At 49.6% G+C, this 15048-nt stretch overlaps 1 pseudogene; it reads right to left on the reverse strand.

Annotated features, from left to right (window-relative positions):
* Positions 1-15048, reverse strand: part of LOC144752937 (E3 ubiquitin-protein ligase TRIM39-like) — a 188071-nt pseudogene that overhangs the window by 20670 nt on the left and 152353 nt on the right.

Consider the following 15048-nt stretch of genomic DNA (forward strand, 5'->3'; position numbering starts at 1 on the left):
AAAGTTTACTTGTAAATTCTTTACCACCTTCACCGTATCTGGTGGAGGGGGGATATCTTTTGGCCACCAAAGACTGGGGGTGAAATGGTTGGCCTTGCCTAATAACAAGATCTCAGCTTTCTCAGTGTTACATTTAAGATAAGGAACTTGCAGCCAATGGATGACTTATGTGAGACATAGTTGAAATTGCTCTTCTGCGAAGGTAGAATTTTTATCCAGCACTAAGATACACTGAGTATCATCTGCATATTAAGTGGTTTCAATTTTAAAGGATGATATTAATTCAATGAGGCGAGCCATATATTTGTTGAATAAAACCGGGATGAGGGCGGATCCCTGAGGAACGCCAGACTTGAGTGACGTTTCAGTTGACTGGTAATGACCAAGCTTAACCACCTGCCTGTGGTTAGCAATGAAGGACTTTAGCCAAGCCAAGGCTAGATGGGAAATGCCACACATCTTCAAGCGGTGGTCTAGAATATCAAGGGAGATCGAGTCAAATGCAGCTGATAGATCTAATGGGATCATACTGCATTTTTACCCACATCTACGGCAAATATAGGGTCCAGTGCATTCAAGAAGAGCGGATTCGGTGGAATGGTTAGGTCGAAAACCAGACGGGCGAGGGTGCAAAAGGTTGGCCGCTTCTACAAAAGTGGTCAATTGACTCATTTCTCCGTGATCTTATTAAGATAGGGCGACAAAGAGATGGGCCGTAGATTGGAGACAGTAGTACGATATTTTAATTGTTTTTTTTTAAGGGGCTTTACAGCAGCAACCTTTCAATCAGTGGGAACAGCTGCAGTTAACAGGGAAGAATTGATTATTTCATTGATAACCAGGTTGACAACATCAATAATAGTGTGAAGAACTTACAACAGGCAAGCACAGAAAGATGATCCCGACTTCCAGGAAAGAATGGCTTGCCATGACTGTTCTAGGCTAATGGTCTGGAAGGTTTGCAGATTAGAGATGACCTTATAAGATACGGAAGACGTGTCTATGGGAGGAACATATCCCATATAAAATCTGTTTGTAACTTTTGGATTTTTGGTTAAAAAAAGTTAACAATATTGTCAAATAATGTTTGAGAAGTGGGTTATTTTGATTCAACACTTTAGGATGGGTGAATGATTTCATGAGTTTAAAGATACATTTTTTATCTGATTTAGCTGATGTAATTAGATTTGTGTAATACGCTTTTTTTCTCCACTTAAAATTGTTTGTGATAAGCTTACAGAACTGTTTTGAACTGAGCTTAGTCTTCTGAATTGTATCCTTTCTGCCATCTACTCTCATTTGTCTACATTGAAGGTGTAATTCAGTTAGTTTTTGAGTATAGCAGGGGGCTGATACTTTAGTGGTCGATTTCCTTTTCAAAGAATTATGGGGGGTGAATATATTACTAACAGTGATCATCCAATGGTTAAAGCTCTGGTTATCCTGAGAGGTGATGACTGATAAGGTGGGTCTAAGCCCTAATGCACGGTTAACTAGATCTGGATGCTTCAGCATATTGTCCCACTTGCGTAATGTCTTGGGGGAACTGGTAGTAGGTGGCCTTGGGGGATAAACATGGGGCCACGTGATTCTAAACTGAATAAGTGTATGTGCTGACCAAGGCAAAGGAATCGGGGAGTTGACAGTTAATGAACATAGATTGGAGAAAATTCCATCCATCCCCTGTAGCAGTAAAACGTGCTCCTTTCACACTGAGAGGAGGATAATAAATCAGCCTTACCTGCTCAGGGTACTTCTGACATCCTGCAAAACAGAAAAAGAAATACAATGAATGCAGTTTCCACTGAATATATTAACATTTTGTTTTCATTTAGCATTGAAATGTGTTTGGAAATCTAAGCTCCACTGAACTCTTCTATCTCTAGTTTGAAGACTCTGGGAGCTGCCCCCCACATCCTCGTACAAAGTCTGATATTCTGTCGGCACAGGCGGTGACATCCTGAGTGGATATCCCATGACACAGCACAATCTGAAATATTCTGAATGGGGTCACATGACACAACAGAAACTGATATTCTGAGTAATATAAAAAGGATCTCTACCCCGGAAAACCCCAGGAGTTCACTTTTTCACCACTGGTCCATGACCTCTCCTGTGTTGTAAGCCTTCCTAAAGACGTCTCACCCCCTGCAATTGCTGCTAAAATGGAATTAGGAGCTTCAACCTGTAGAGCCTGAATTTTAATATATGGCGAGCTATGCTTGAACAGTGAGGGTAAGGGGCTCTGGGTAGGTTACAGAAGACATGTATAAAGACTATGTGTGCACTATGAGTGTTGCATGTGTGGATTAGGGTGAGCGTGGAACTTGTCTGTTGTGCGATAACCTAAAAGGACAGCATTTTGTATCTGCTGTGTGTCAAGAGTGCCAAACAAGGAGGTAAGTTATGGGTACATTAAAGTCCTTTGAAGCTGACCAGACTCCTCTGAAAGGAAGGAGGGAGACAGGTGCCACTTAAAAGTGCCAGGACAGTCCAGGACCACTTCCCGCTACACTCTTGTCCAGCATGGTTGCTGAGGACAGCGCAGTGATTTGGAAGGCCTCTCCCTCTTTTGTGTCTTTTTCTCAGATTCCATCAAGCCACACTAACCTCTGCTCCCACTTACTGCCACGTTTGAGCAAACAAAACGTTGGCCTGGACCATTCTGGGCAAATAAGGAAAATGCTACTTACCAGTATGCATCTGTTCTTGGCATGTAGAGCTACAGATTACTACACTTTGCATTAGATCACCACCTGGTGTTGGGCTCGGATGATTGCATGTTGTTGCCGTCTTGGAAGAAGTCTTTTGTAGTCATGAGATAGGTGACTCCTCCCTTGGACGAAAGTGCGCATGGGCATCGGCTCCATCCTTAGATTGTTTTTCGCCATGATGGGAAATGATGGAGTTAGTAGAAGTAAAGAAAAGGATGTCCATGAGTGTGCATCCAAGTAAGATAAAACTGGAACAGATCCAGGTCTTGGGGAGGCGGGAGGGCGTGTAGTAATCTGCACTCTACATGCCAAGAACAGATGCATACTGGTAAGTAGCATTTTCTGTTCTAGGCATATGCGCTGCAGATACTACACTTTGCAGTGTCTCACCTAGTGGTGGTCACCTGTACTGTTGCAGTAGTTTGAATGAGAGTTTTAAGGACAGGTTGGCCTACTGCAGCTTGCTGCTTGGCTTGCACATCAACACAGTAGTGTTTAGTGAAGGTGTGTGTTGTAGACCATGTTGCTGCCTTGCATATGTCTTCTAGGGGGATGTTCCCTAAGAAAGCCATAGAAGCTCCTAGTTTGCGTGTGAAGTGTGCTCTAGGAGGAACTGTTAATGTACGTTTTGGTTTTTGATAGCATATTTGCATACATTTTACAATCCACCTTGCAATACCGCCCTTAGAGATAGGGTTGCCTTTATGAGGTGGAGAGAAAGATACAAACAATTGTTTTGTTTTTTGAAAAGATTTAGTCCTATCTCTATAGTAGAGCAGAGCTCTTTTAACATCTAGTGTGTGTAGAGCTCTTTCTGCTACAGAGTCAGGGTTTTGGAAAAACACAGGTAACTCTACAGATTGGTTTAAATGAAAAGGAGTAATGACTTTTGGAAGGAATTTAGGATTAGTTCTTGGAACCACTTTGTTACGATGTAGTTGTAAAAATGGTTCTTGTATTGTGAAAGCTTGTATCTCACTCACTCTTCTACGAGAGATAATAGCAATAAGGAAAGCTGTTTTCCATGTGAGGAATTGCAGTTCACATTTGTGTAAAGGTTCAAAAGGGGGTCCCATGAGTCTTGTAAGAACAACATTTAGGTTCCACACTGGAGAAGGTGGTAACCTGGGGGGAATGATTATTTGTAATCCTTCCACAAATGCTTTAATAGCTGGTACTCTAAAAAAAAGACAGATGTTGTCTGTTTTGTAAATATGCTGCAATTGCTGCAAGGTGCAGGCGTATGGATGAATATGCCAAGTTACATCTTTGTAAATGTAAAAGGTAGCAAATTATATTCTGGATAGAAGCATCCAAGGGATCAATTTGGTTATTGTTGCAATAAATGGCACATCTCTTCCATTTAGCAGCATAACAAGCTCTGGTAATAGGACTCCTGGCCTCCTTAATGATGTTCATACAGTCTGGCGGTAGGGTAAGATAACCAAACTCTAAGACTTCAGGAGCCAGATCGCCAGATTCAGTTGATTTGGGTCTAAATGTCTGATGTCTACATGGTTCTGCGTCAGCATGGATGGTGTCATGCGTAACGTTGGGTGTGGAACTAGAGAGAGTTCTAGCAGTGTGGTGAACCACTGTTGGCGTGCCCAAGTGGGAGCTACCAGGATTAATTAGAGAGACTGTTGTCTGAGCTTGCGTACTACTAATGGTATTAGTGGTAGTGGCAGAAAAGCGTGCGCAAATCTGCCTAACCAGTACATCCATATTGCATTGCCCTTGGACAGCGGGTGTGGAAACCTGGCGGCGAAGTTTGGGCATTTTGCGTTATCGTGTGTGGTGAACAGATCTATGTCTGGATGACCTCACTTGTGGAAAAATGATTGAAGAACTTGCGGATGTAGTTCCCATTCGTGAATCTGTTGTCTTTGCTGACTCAACAGATCTTCTATCTGATGGTGAACTCCTGGAAGGTGCTCTGCTAGCAGATATATATTTTGTGGAATAGCCCATCTCCAAAAGTTCTGGGCAAGCTGGGACACTTGTAGAGAGTGTTTCCCCCCTGTTTTTGTGTATAGTACATGGCTTTCATATTGTCCGTCCGGATTAAGACAGCTTTGTTTTGTACTTGTACTTGAAAGGTTTTGAGTGCTAAAAATATTGCTAGCAGCTCTACATGGTTGATATGGAACAATCTTTGTTGAATGGTCCATTGTCCTTGAGTTGTGTGATGTAGGAGATGGGCTCCCCATCCTGTGCGATGCGTCTGCTGTGAGTACTATTTGTGGAACAGGTTCAAGGAATGGCCGCCTCTTTGTCAAGTTTTTGGTGCTCCACCACTGCAGAGAGCGATGCGTGCAGCTGTCTACCAACACCAGGTCTGTTAGTTGTCTTTGAGCCTGGTTCCACTGTCGTGCTTGACATTCCTGTAGCGGACGCATCTGCAGTCTTGCATATGGTACTATGAAGATGCAAGAAGCCATCATGCCTATTAGTCTTATGAACACTCTGGCTTGCAGAGATTGTTGGTATTGAAAGGCTGTGACTAAGGCTTGAATGCTCTGTATCCTTGCTGGACTGGGATACGCTAGAGCTGTAGACGTGTTTATTGTAGCCCCTAGATACTGATGTATATGGGAGGGTTGCAGGTGTGACTTGGTGTAGTTGATTGTGAACCCTAAGTCGTGCAATGTTTGAATTGTCTCATGTGTGTGTTGAACACACAGATTGAATGACTTGGCTTTTATGAGCCAGTCATCTAGATAAGGGAAGACATGTATTTGTTGTCTCCTGAGATGTGCTGCTGCTACTGGGGGGCGTGGCCTGGAGCCGTCAATGGTGGACGTGTAGTTTGTTAGCTCCGTCCTATGCCCTAGACACGAGCTAATTATCCTGCACTTCCCTGCCTGCAACCCGCCTAATTTCGACACAGGCTGTCTCCGGAGGCTGAATGAGGGAAGCGGTGTAACGCAGCCCTTCTGAGCCGTCTCCGTTGCTGAGCTCCGGCGGTGAGATCTGGTACGGCCTTCAAGCCACAGCGAAGCCCCGTCCTGGAGTGATCGGCCTGGCCGGCCCACCCGCAGCCTCACTCGCGGTCCACTCGGGACCCAGACTCGGATTCCTGCTGCTCTCCCTGCCGACCCCGGAGTGCACTGCGGTGCTCATCTTCGCTGCGGCCCCGCTGCCCTTCCACGCACAGCCACTACTGCACGGACAGGCTGCTTTGCTGGACGGACCCCTCTGGAACTCGGGGGCGCCACCGGACCGTCCTCCCGTCCGCCCACCCAGGGGGTCGGCGGGCCTCCAGCGTCCCACCGCTGCGACGAGGCCGGCGGAGCGAGTGGCGCACTCACCCTACCACTAACACCGTGACCCAGCTGCCTACGTCGCATTGTGCTTGAGGATCGGCCAGGCATCAGGAACAATCAGGCGCCATTTTATCTGCACGTAGGGGCCTGGTGAAGGCCCTTGAACCCTGACGACCCCCATTTGTCTGCCCCAGCGACGTCGGAACGAAGATCGTGAGCGTCCACGTGACGCAAGGTGACACATATTGCGAATCCACGGTCCACAGGTGCCGTGACCTGGGGGGGTGGAGCGCCACGAGCTTGGACCTTGTATTCCGGCGCTGCAGCCCTGACCTTTGCCGCGCCTCCGTAAGGCAAAACAGACGCACTTTCCAGTGGCCTGGACCCCATCGCCTCCTCTCCCACGACACCTCCACGGCGCTGGGGTAGCGCCTACATGCGAGGCCTTCGGCGCTGCGCCGACTCATCCCACGCAGACACCTTGGCAAGATAAGCTACGTCGCCCCCACCAGCCCTGGGCCACGCGCCACGCCTGTCTCTACTTGGTGAGGGGCTGATCCTCGTATATCCTCTGCCGGACTCTTCGTGGATCCGCGGCGACCTGCTGCATCCACTGCAGTGCCACCCTGCTAACGAGGGCTATGGGCAGGAATAGGGGCAAACCCCAGGACCAGGGCGCCCAGACGGACGTGCAGTCCACGGGCTCAGAGGACATCATCCCTCCGACCGGTACAGGGTCGCAAGACGCCAAACTGGATCTGATCTTGAATGAAATACGCGCGACGCGCGAGGCGCTAGAATCGCGCATAGACGGTATGGCGACCGGCCTATCCCTATTAAAGGCCGACCATAACAAGCTGGCAGACCGAGTGGCGGAGCAAAAAATAGCGCTGGACGACCTAATCCCGCAGCAGACGGAACACTCCACGAAATTGGAGAACGTGGAGAAGCAATTAAAGCAGCTATGGGGTAGAGTGGACGATGCAGAAGGACGTGCCCGCCGCAACAACGTCCGCATCCTAGGCATTCCGGAAAGGAGCGAGGGGAGAGACCCCACGCAATTCGTGGAAGATTGGCTGAAGAAACTGGTGGGCCAAAGAGATCTCACCGCCCTCTACAGTGTGGAGAGGGCCCACAGGATGCCGTCGCGGCCCCCACAACCAGGGGCACCCCCTCGCCCCCTGATCGCTCGTCTCCTCCACTTCAGAGACCGCGACACCGTCCTACGAGCGGCCAGAGAGGACGCACCGATACGCTTCGAGGACAGGAACATTTCGATCTACCCCGATTTCACGCCCACGGTTCAACGAGCCAGGTCCGACTTTCTTGGGGTGAAGCGCAAGTTGCGGGACAGACACATGAAATATGCGCTTTTGTTCCCTGCTCGGCTCAAGATCCTGCATAACAACAAGTCGCATTTCTTCGACTCGCCTGAGGAGGCGGCGGAATGGATGGAGGTCACCTTGACACCGCCGGCATCGCAGGACCCGTTCACCGACCACCACAGCGACACCCGAGGGGGCTCGCCAGGGCGGCAGGACGTCGCTCACAGCCCCGGACATCACTCGCCCCACGGCGCATCGGCAACGACGCATCCTTCCGAACGCCGGACAGCAGGGCATCCGTCTTCCTCCCTACATCAACGTCTAACTGAAGAGGCACTGGCCGCCCACGACGCGGGAGCAACCGGAGACAGACTCACCGTCACCACCAACACCCACACTGAGGTGTCTGGCTCAGTCGACAGCTTGCAGCTCTTCCCGAAGATCACGGCCCAGATGGCGGAGGAGTTCTGACCTGCGACGCGATTGATCCTCTCAAGGTGGTAATGTATGACTATCCCCCTCCTTTACACAATGTGGGTTGTAGGTGCAGGGGCCCGTTGCACAATGGGCTGTTGTGCCCACGTAGACAGTTCAGTGCCCATCGACGGAGGCCTACCACCCCCGGTATGCACACGAACTTGACTGAGTTGTGCCCACGTTGGGCACCTTGGTTTGGCCCCTGGGTACGTTGGCTCAGGGACCTTTTTGTTCAGGGAACACTTGGCTGCGAGACACTCTCACCTATTAACATTGCAGGACATATGGGGTCGTCCAGTTGGTTCATATTACAGCACCACACAGGTGGAAATGGGACCTCTTAACACTTACCAATTGTGCACCTGGAACGTGCGTGGCATGGGTTCAGTGCATAAACGGCACAGAATTCTGGCACAACTCAACCGAAGGGGGACTCAGATAGCGTGCTTGCAAGAGACACATTTGAATGCTGCTGAGGCGGTGAAGTTGCGCAAGAAATGGAGAGGACAACTCTTCGCCACCTCATATTCTGCATTCTCGAGGGGGGCGGCGATTTGGTTACGTGGCTCTCTTCCTTTCCAGCTGCTGGAACAACGGGTTGATCATGAGGGTCGATATGTTTTTGTGCGGGGACTGTTGGACGGGGAGGCGGTTGTCATTGGTTGTGTATACTCACCTAACACAAATCAGTCGGACTTCCTGGTTACTGTCAACGGGGTGCTTGCGGACTGGGCTGCTCATAGCTGGATTATCGGGGGTGATTTCAACGCTGTGCTTGATGTCCTGTTAGATAGGTCACACCCTCCCTTGCAGACTACCGAGAGCAGGAAGCAGGCTGATGCGCTTGCGAGTTGGGCTGAGGGTTGGGACATGGCGGATGTGTGGCGCAGCATGCACCCTATAGAAAGGGAATACACCTTCTACTCCCCTCCCCACCAGCTCCACACCAGAATTGATCATGTCTTCTGCTCCCGTCCCCTCACAGCACTGATTGTCCGGGCCCAACACATGGGGAAGACACTCTCAGATCACAACCCCGTGGAAATCACTTGGCAGTGGGGTAGGCGCCTGGCCCCCATCCCAACCTGGCGACTGTCTCCTGACCTCCTAGAGGACTCGGTCTTCCGATCTGCTCTGTCTGACACTATAGACACCTACTTCTCCACGAATGCACGCACGGCCAGCTCAAGGCAGATAGAGTGGGACGCTTTCAAAGTCTGTCTCAGGGGGACTGCTATGACTGTTAAGGTGGGGAGGAAACGGGAGGTGATAGACCAGTTGAGGGAGGTAGAAGACTCACTAGCGTCCCTGGAGAACGAGGCAGCGGGCACCAACGTTCCATTTACACCACTTCAAGAGGCGCATATTAGACACGCGGAACTACTAGAGGAACTGCGGCTAATAGACTATAGGGAGTACACAAACAGACAGCATACGCAGGCCGACCGTGCCGGTACTCTACTAGCACGCCTCCTACGGGACTCCCCGATCAGCCACCCCATCCTGAGAGTTTTGGACCAATATGGCCGCCCGGCTACCACTCAAGTAGGGATTAACACGGCGTTCAAGGATTATTACACCGCGCTATATAGCCCCCCGCAACCCTTATCGGAACCCGCACTTGCGGCCTTCATGGAGGGTCTAACTCTCCCACAACTTACTATCGGCCAGAACAAAGACTTGAAACGTATTATATCTGTGGCAGAAATCAGACAAGCAATCAGGGCCCTTCCAAAGGGTAAAGCCCCTGGTACGGACGGCCTGCCAGCGAAATTCTACGCCACCTATGTTGACCTCCTGGCCCCACGGTTGCACACGGTTTATCTAGAAGCCTTACGCACGTCCTCGCTGCCGCAATCATCCATGCAGGCACTGATCACTTCCCTATTGAAACCGTCCAAGGATGGTCTACACATGGCCGATTACAGACCCCTGTCCCTTCTCAATACTGACTCTAAGATATTGAGCAAGGTGCTAGCGACGAGACTCGTGCGGTACGTGCCTCAACTGGTCCACCCGGATCAATGTGGGTTTGTAACGGGCCGTAATACGGCCATGAACCTTAGGCGCCTGGCCCAACTCATGCTCGGAGACAACTTCGACGCTGATTCCGAAGGATGCATTTCTCTAGACCTGAAACAAGCCTTTGACTCCTTGAGGTGGGACTATATGTTTACCACCCTATTGAGATTCGGGATACCGCCCGAATTCCTAGCATGGGTCAGACTGCTGTACACCATCCCCACGGCCCGGGTGCGCACCTCCAGTCAAATCTCAGGCCCCTTGGCCATAGCCAGGGGCACTAGACAGGGCTGCCCGCTCTCCCCTCTCCTATTCGTCCTTGCCCTCGAACCTTTGCTCTGCAGGCTCAGGTTAATGGCCCCCCGATATGGCATACGACGGCAAGGTGTGGACCATATTGTATCTGCATATGCGGATGATATCATTTTATATCTCCGCGACCTGAGGGGTGACCTGAGCCCGGTTTCCCGGGTTTTCGAGGATTTCAGGGAGATCTCTGGCCTCGCCATCAGCGAATCTAAGTCCTACGGGTTTACATTTGCAGCCGTAGATGGGTCGACCCCTTTACCTTTCTCCCCCCATATGTTCCAGATGGCGGAAACCACGTTCCGATACCTTGGAATACAGATCTATCGAGAGGCGGGCATGATGATAGATGGCAATTTGGGGAAGGCCATTAGATCACTGAAGTCACAGGTTCAATTCTGGCTGACGTTGCCGCTCTCGATACCCGGTAGAGTGGCAGTTTCCAAGATGGTGATGCTCCCCCGTCTTATCTACTACTTCACCAACCTGCCTTTCCAGATCCCGGCGATAACGTTTAAGACCCTTGACTCCCTACTTATCGAGCTTGTGTGGGGAGGCGGCCGCAGACGCATAGGTCTGGCCAAACTGCAACTCCCCTCCAGCTCCGGAGGCATGGGCTTACCGGACTTCAGAGCTTATAATTACGCGTGCCAGCTACAATGGCTAGCCTACTGGGTAGCAGGCCGCAATCTACATGAGATTAATATGTCGGTGGATGACCATGCTAAAGGGAGGGTGCACATCTTGCTCCTACCTGGCTCGGTTCTACCTAGAAACGCTCTGCCCCTTCTTAAGCTGGCGATCACGTATTGGCGGAAGGCGCTGAAATACACGTCCCCCGGGACTCCCTACGCCCCCACGGTCCCTCTACTGGGCATCCCACTAGGCTCGGGCACACTCACGTCGACCCTCCTGGAGCCCTGGCACGATGCAGGTGCAGTACACGTAGGTGACCTGTTTGCAGAAGGCCACCTGTTATCCTTCGAGGACTTCAGAACCACTCAGGGCGTCCCCAACAGCTCCTTCCTCCTGTACGCCGGACTCCGACACTATATCGAACGCACGTGGTCGCCTGACGGACGGGAGCCTATTACGAACCCCCTCGTCTCAATGCTCTACCTCATGGGAACGGGCGGCCACCTGACCAGATGGCTCACAGCTAGCATTAAATCAGGTAGGGCGCCTCCGCTGGCACCACTGCGGGCGAAGTGGGAAATAGACATTGGGAGGCCATTGCGAGACAAGGAATGGGAGCGCATACTTCAATTCCCTAGGAAGGTAGCTAGGAACCCCAAATACAAGTTCATCCAATTGATGGTACTACATAGAGCTTACCTGACTCCACACCGCCTGCATGTGATGTTCCCTGCAGCCAGGAGTAACTGCCCTCGATGCGACGCAGACGACGCGTCGTTGGTACACATGCTATGGCAGTGCCCTAAATTGGGGTATTTCTGGACCACTGTTCATGCCTCGCTTGTGACGACTGGTACCCTCCCCCAACCACCTACGCTGGAGAGTACACTCCTAGGACTGGGACCGCCGACGCGCACCAGAACAGTGACGACGCGCTTCTCGGACCTGGCCCTGTTGCTAGCGAAGCGTGCCATCACGATGAGATGGAAATCGTCTACACCACCTAACCCTGACTTATGGCGGGCAGAAGTAGTGCGCTGGGGTAAGGCAGAGGGCGTGGCATTACAGAGAGAGGAGAGTAGAGGCCTCCGGAAAATCCCGATATCGCTGGAGTGGTTTTATACTTTGGGGGTCTTTGAGGCTGGCACAGACGAAGGGGAAGAAGACACTAGTGATTAACCGCTTAGAATAGTACTACACCATGAGCCACATCCCCACCCATGGGCACTACCCACGGTGCACAACAATGGGGTTCGGGCGCCCCCCGAACCTGCGATTACATTCTCCCACCCTACCTGTGTGTTATATCAGAACATACGCTGCGCGTCAGAACGTTACTGGAGACCCACATGTCAATTTCTCAAAGAAGTACCTGCCCAGAGAGTGAGGGGAGGGATATTGTTGGGGTGGAGGGAGGGTACGGGGTTATACGGGGTTTGTTAGACTCTTCTAGTTTGTCGACAGCATAAAGAAGAAAATCGAATGTACTATGCTCCTATCTATGCTCTGAGCAAACGCATGCATGTGACACCGTGATTAACATTGCGCTTGTATGTATTAAACTGTATGCTGCCACTGCTCTTGAAACTATGCTAATAAACAGATTTGAAAAAAAAAATGTGCTGCTGCTACTGCTAGCACTTTGTGAATACTTTTGGTGCTGTTCTAATTCCGAATGGAAGGACTTTGAACTGATAATGTTGTCCTTCCAGTACAAACCTTAGATACTTCCTGTGAGCAGGATGTATAGGAATGTGAAAGTAGGCGTCCTTTACATCTAGTGTTGTAAGGAAGTGGTCTTAGTGTACCGTCCTTCTTGGGTATTAGAAAATACAGCAAGTAAACCTCTGTTCCTTGGTGTTGTAAAGGAAATATTTCTATTGTGTCCTTTTGAAGAAGTAACAGGACTTCTTGTTTAAGCAGAGTAAGGTGCTCTGCAGACATTGGACGCTGCCAGGATGGTATGTGTGGAGCGGTTGCTGTAAGTTCCAGGCAGTAGCCATACTGGATAATTTGTCTTACCCACTTGTCTGTTGTTTTGGAATTCCAGACAGGTAGGAACTGTGTTAATCTGCCCCCCCACCCCACAGGAGTTGAATGCTGTTGGGGTAGCAGAGGAAAGTCACTGTTTTGTGGTGGAAGAGGTTCAATTATTGCTGTTATCCCGACCTCTTCCTTTGTTGTTGTGTGTTAGATTTGAAGGATTTTGTGTTGTCTGCTCCAGTCTGTTTGGAGCTTCCTCCGTAGAAGGAGCGACAAAAGGAACTTTTAGCTTGTGTGGACTGTAAAGCTGCCATAGATTTGGCAGTGTCTGTATCCTTCTTCATCTTTTCAAGTGCTGTGTCTACCTCTGGTTCAAACAATTAACTTTGATTAAATGGTTGATTTAACCCCTTCACTGCGACGGCTATTCCGCCGCAGTGCTAAGGGGGAGGGCGGCCGAGCGGCGGGCGCATGCTGGTGACGGAACCGCTCCGTCACCAGCGTCGGTTGCGCTGTGCTCATGACGGAGCGGTTCCGTCATGGCCCGCCCGCTCAATAGAACGCTCAGGGCAGGCGCGGAATCCGCACCGCGCAGGCGGGCTGAGCGGGCCGTGATGGAACCGCTCCGTCATCAGCACAGCGCGACCGCGGCTGATGACGGAGTGGCTCCGTCACCAGCAGGGGATGCAGTGTCTGCTACATCAAGTGCACACTTGATTGAGGCATTGGAAATTAGCTTGCCTTCTTGTATAAGGTCGTTTGCCTGCATCTTATATTGGTTAGGTAAATGTCCTAGTAGTTTCTCTAACTGATCATACTGAGCCCTATCATATCTTGAAAGGAGGGCTTGTGTGTTAGCTATACGCCATATGTTGGTAGCTTGCGCAGCTATTCTTTTGCCTGAAGCATCTGTTACCTTAGATTCTTTGTCAGGTGGGGGTGCCTCACCTGACGTTTGTGAATTTGCCCTTTTCCTAGCATTTGATACAACTAGTGAATATAATGCTAGTTGTCCTTTAATGTAGGCTGGTGCAGCGCTATATTTTTTCTCAATTCTAGGGTTTAGGATCCTAGTATGTACAGGGACTTTAAATATCTCCGGAGCATGTTTGATGACCCCTTTAATCATGGGAAGAATTTGAACAGACCTTTGCGATTGATGAAATGTGTCCAACAGAAAATCTTCCTCTGCCTCATCAGAATGCATAGTGACCCCATGGACAATGGCAGCTCTGTTCAGCAGGTGTCCAAAACTAATGCTATCTCCTGGGGGGGAAGGTTTTGATGGGTATGACTGTGGGTAAGGAATATCTGGTACATCCTGTGGGTTTGGGTACTCCCAGTCTGTATCATCCATAGGGTATGGGAAAGGCTCATCTGGGTCTATACCTCTCCCTAAACTATACTCATCATCATTTTGAGGTGAGTGTGAAGACAGAAGAGGAGAATGTGGAGGAGAAATCTGTGGTGAATTGTTAAGAGGAGCAGGGGATGAAGGAGAAGGGAGTATAGGAGAAGAAGGGTGCATAAGAGATGTGGCAGAGTCCTTCTTCTTGGCAAGTACTACTGGTGTGGGTGTTGTATCGGCCTTCCTCTTCTTGTGTGGTATAGTGGATACAGCACCTGTTTTTGGGTCAATGTAGATCTTCTTTTGCAGAGTATCAGGTTAGAAAAGTTCTTCTCCTTGTGGAACCTTTGTCGGTGCCGATTTTTTCGGTTCCGGACGAGGTTGCTGCTTGTCTTTAGCCTTAGGAGGTGTTACAGTGTCCTTTGGCGTTGTTTTCGGCACCGAAGGTGTTGTTTTCGGTGTCATACGTTATTGTACACGGGGTGACCCAATGGTAGTCCAAGGACCTGGGTATCAAGTATTACAGATAACAATGGTCCTAGACATTGATTCTAAATGCGATTTATCAAAATTTCTTCATTACAGTATACTTCTGATAGTTTTCAATTATTACCCATGCGATTCAATCCTGCAATGGAAAATTCTTTGGGAGAGAAAAGGAGAAAACAAATAGCCCAATATAGCACTGTGTCCAAACAAACCACAACAAAAAATTTCAACCAACATTTTTCATTGTGTCTCAACAGAGGAGACTCAACTATTTATTCTCATTAAAAAACTCTTTAGTAGTTCAATATACAATTTATACACAATTCAAAAAGCAAAAGGGGTTGCTGTGAAATAGTGAAAAAGGATAGAGTGAATAGTACGTGATAGTGTGATTAGAAACGACCAAGATGGTCAGAGAAAATGAAGTATTCCTAAGGTTCTAAGGCTAATACGTCCCTAGAGTTGTCAACATAGAGCCTGCC

The sequence above is a fragment of the Lissotriton helveticus genome, chromosome 5_1, assembly GCF_964261635.1.
Source record: "Lissotriton helveticus chromosome 5_1, aLisHel1.1, whole genome shotgun sequence".
Lineage (NCBI taxonomy): Eukaryota > Metazoa > Chordata > Amphibia > Caudata > Salamandridae > Lissotriton > Lissotriton helveticus.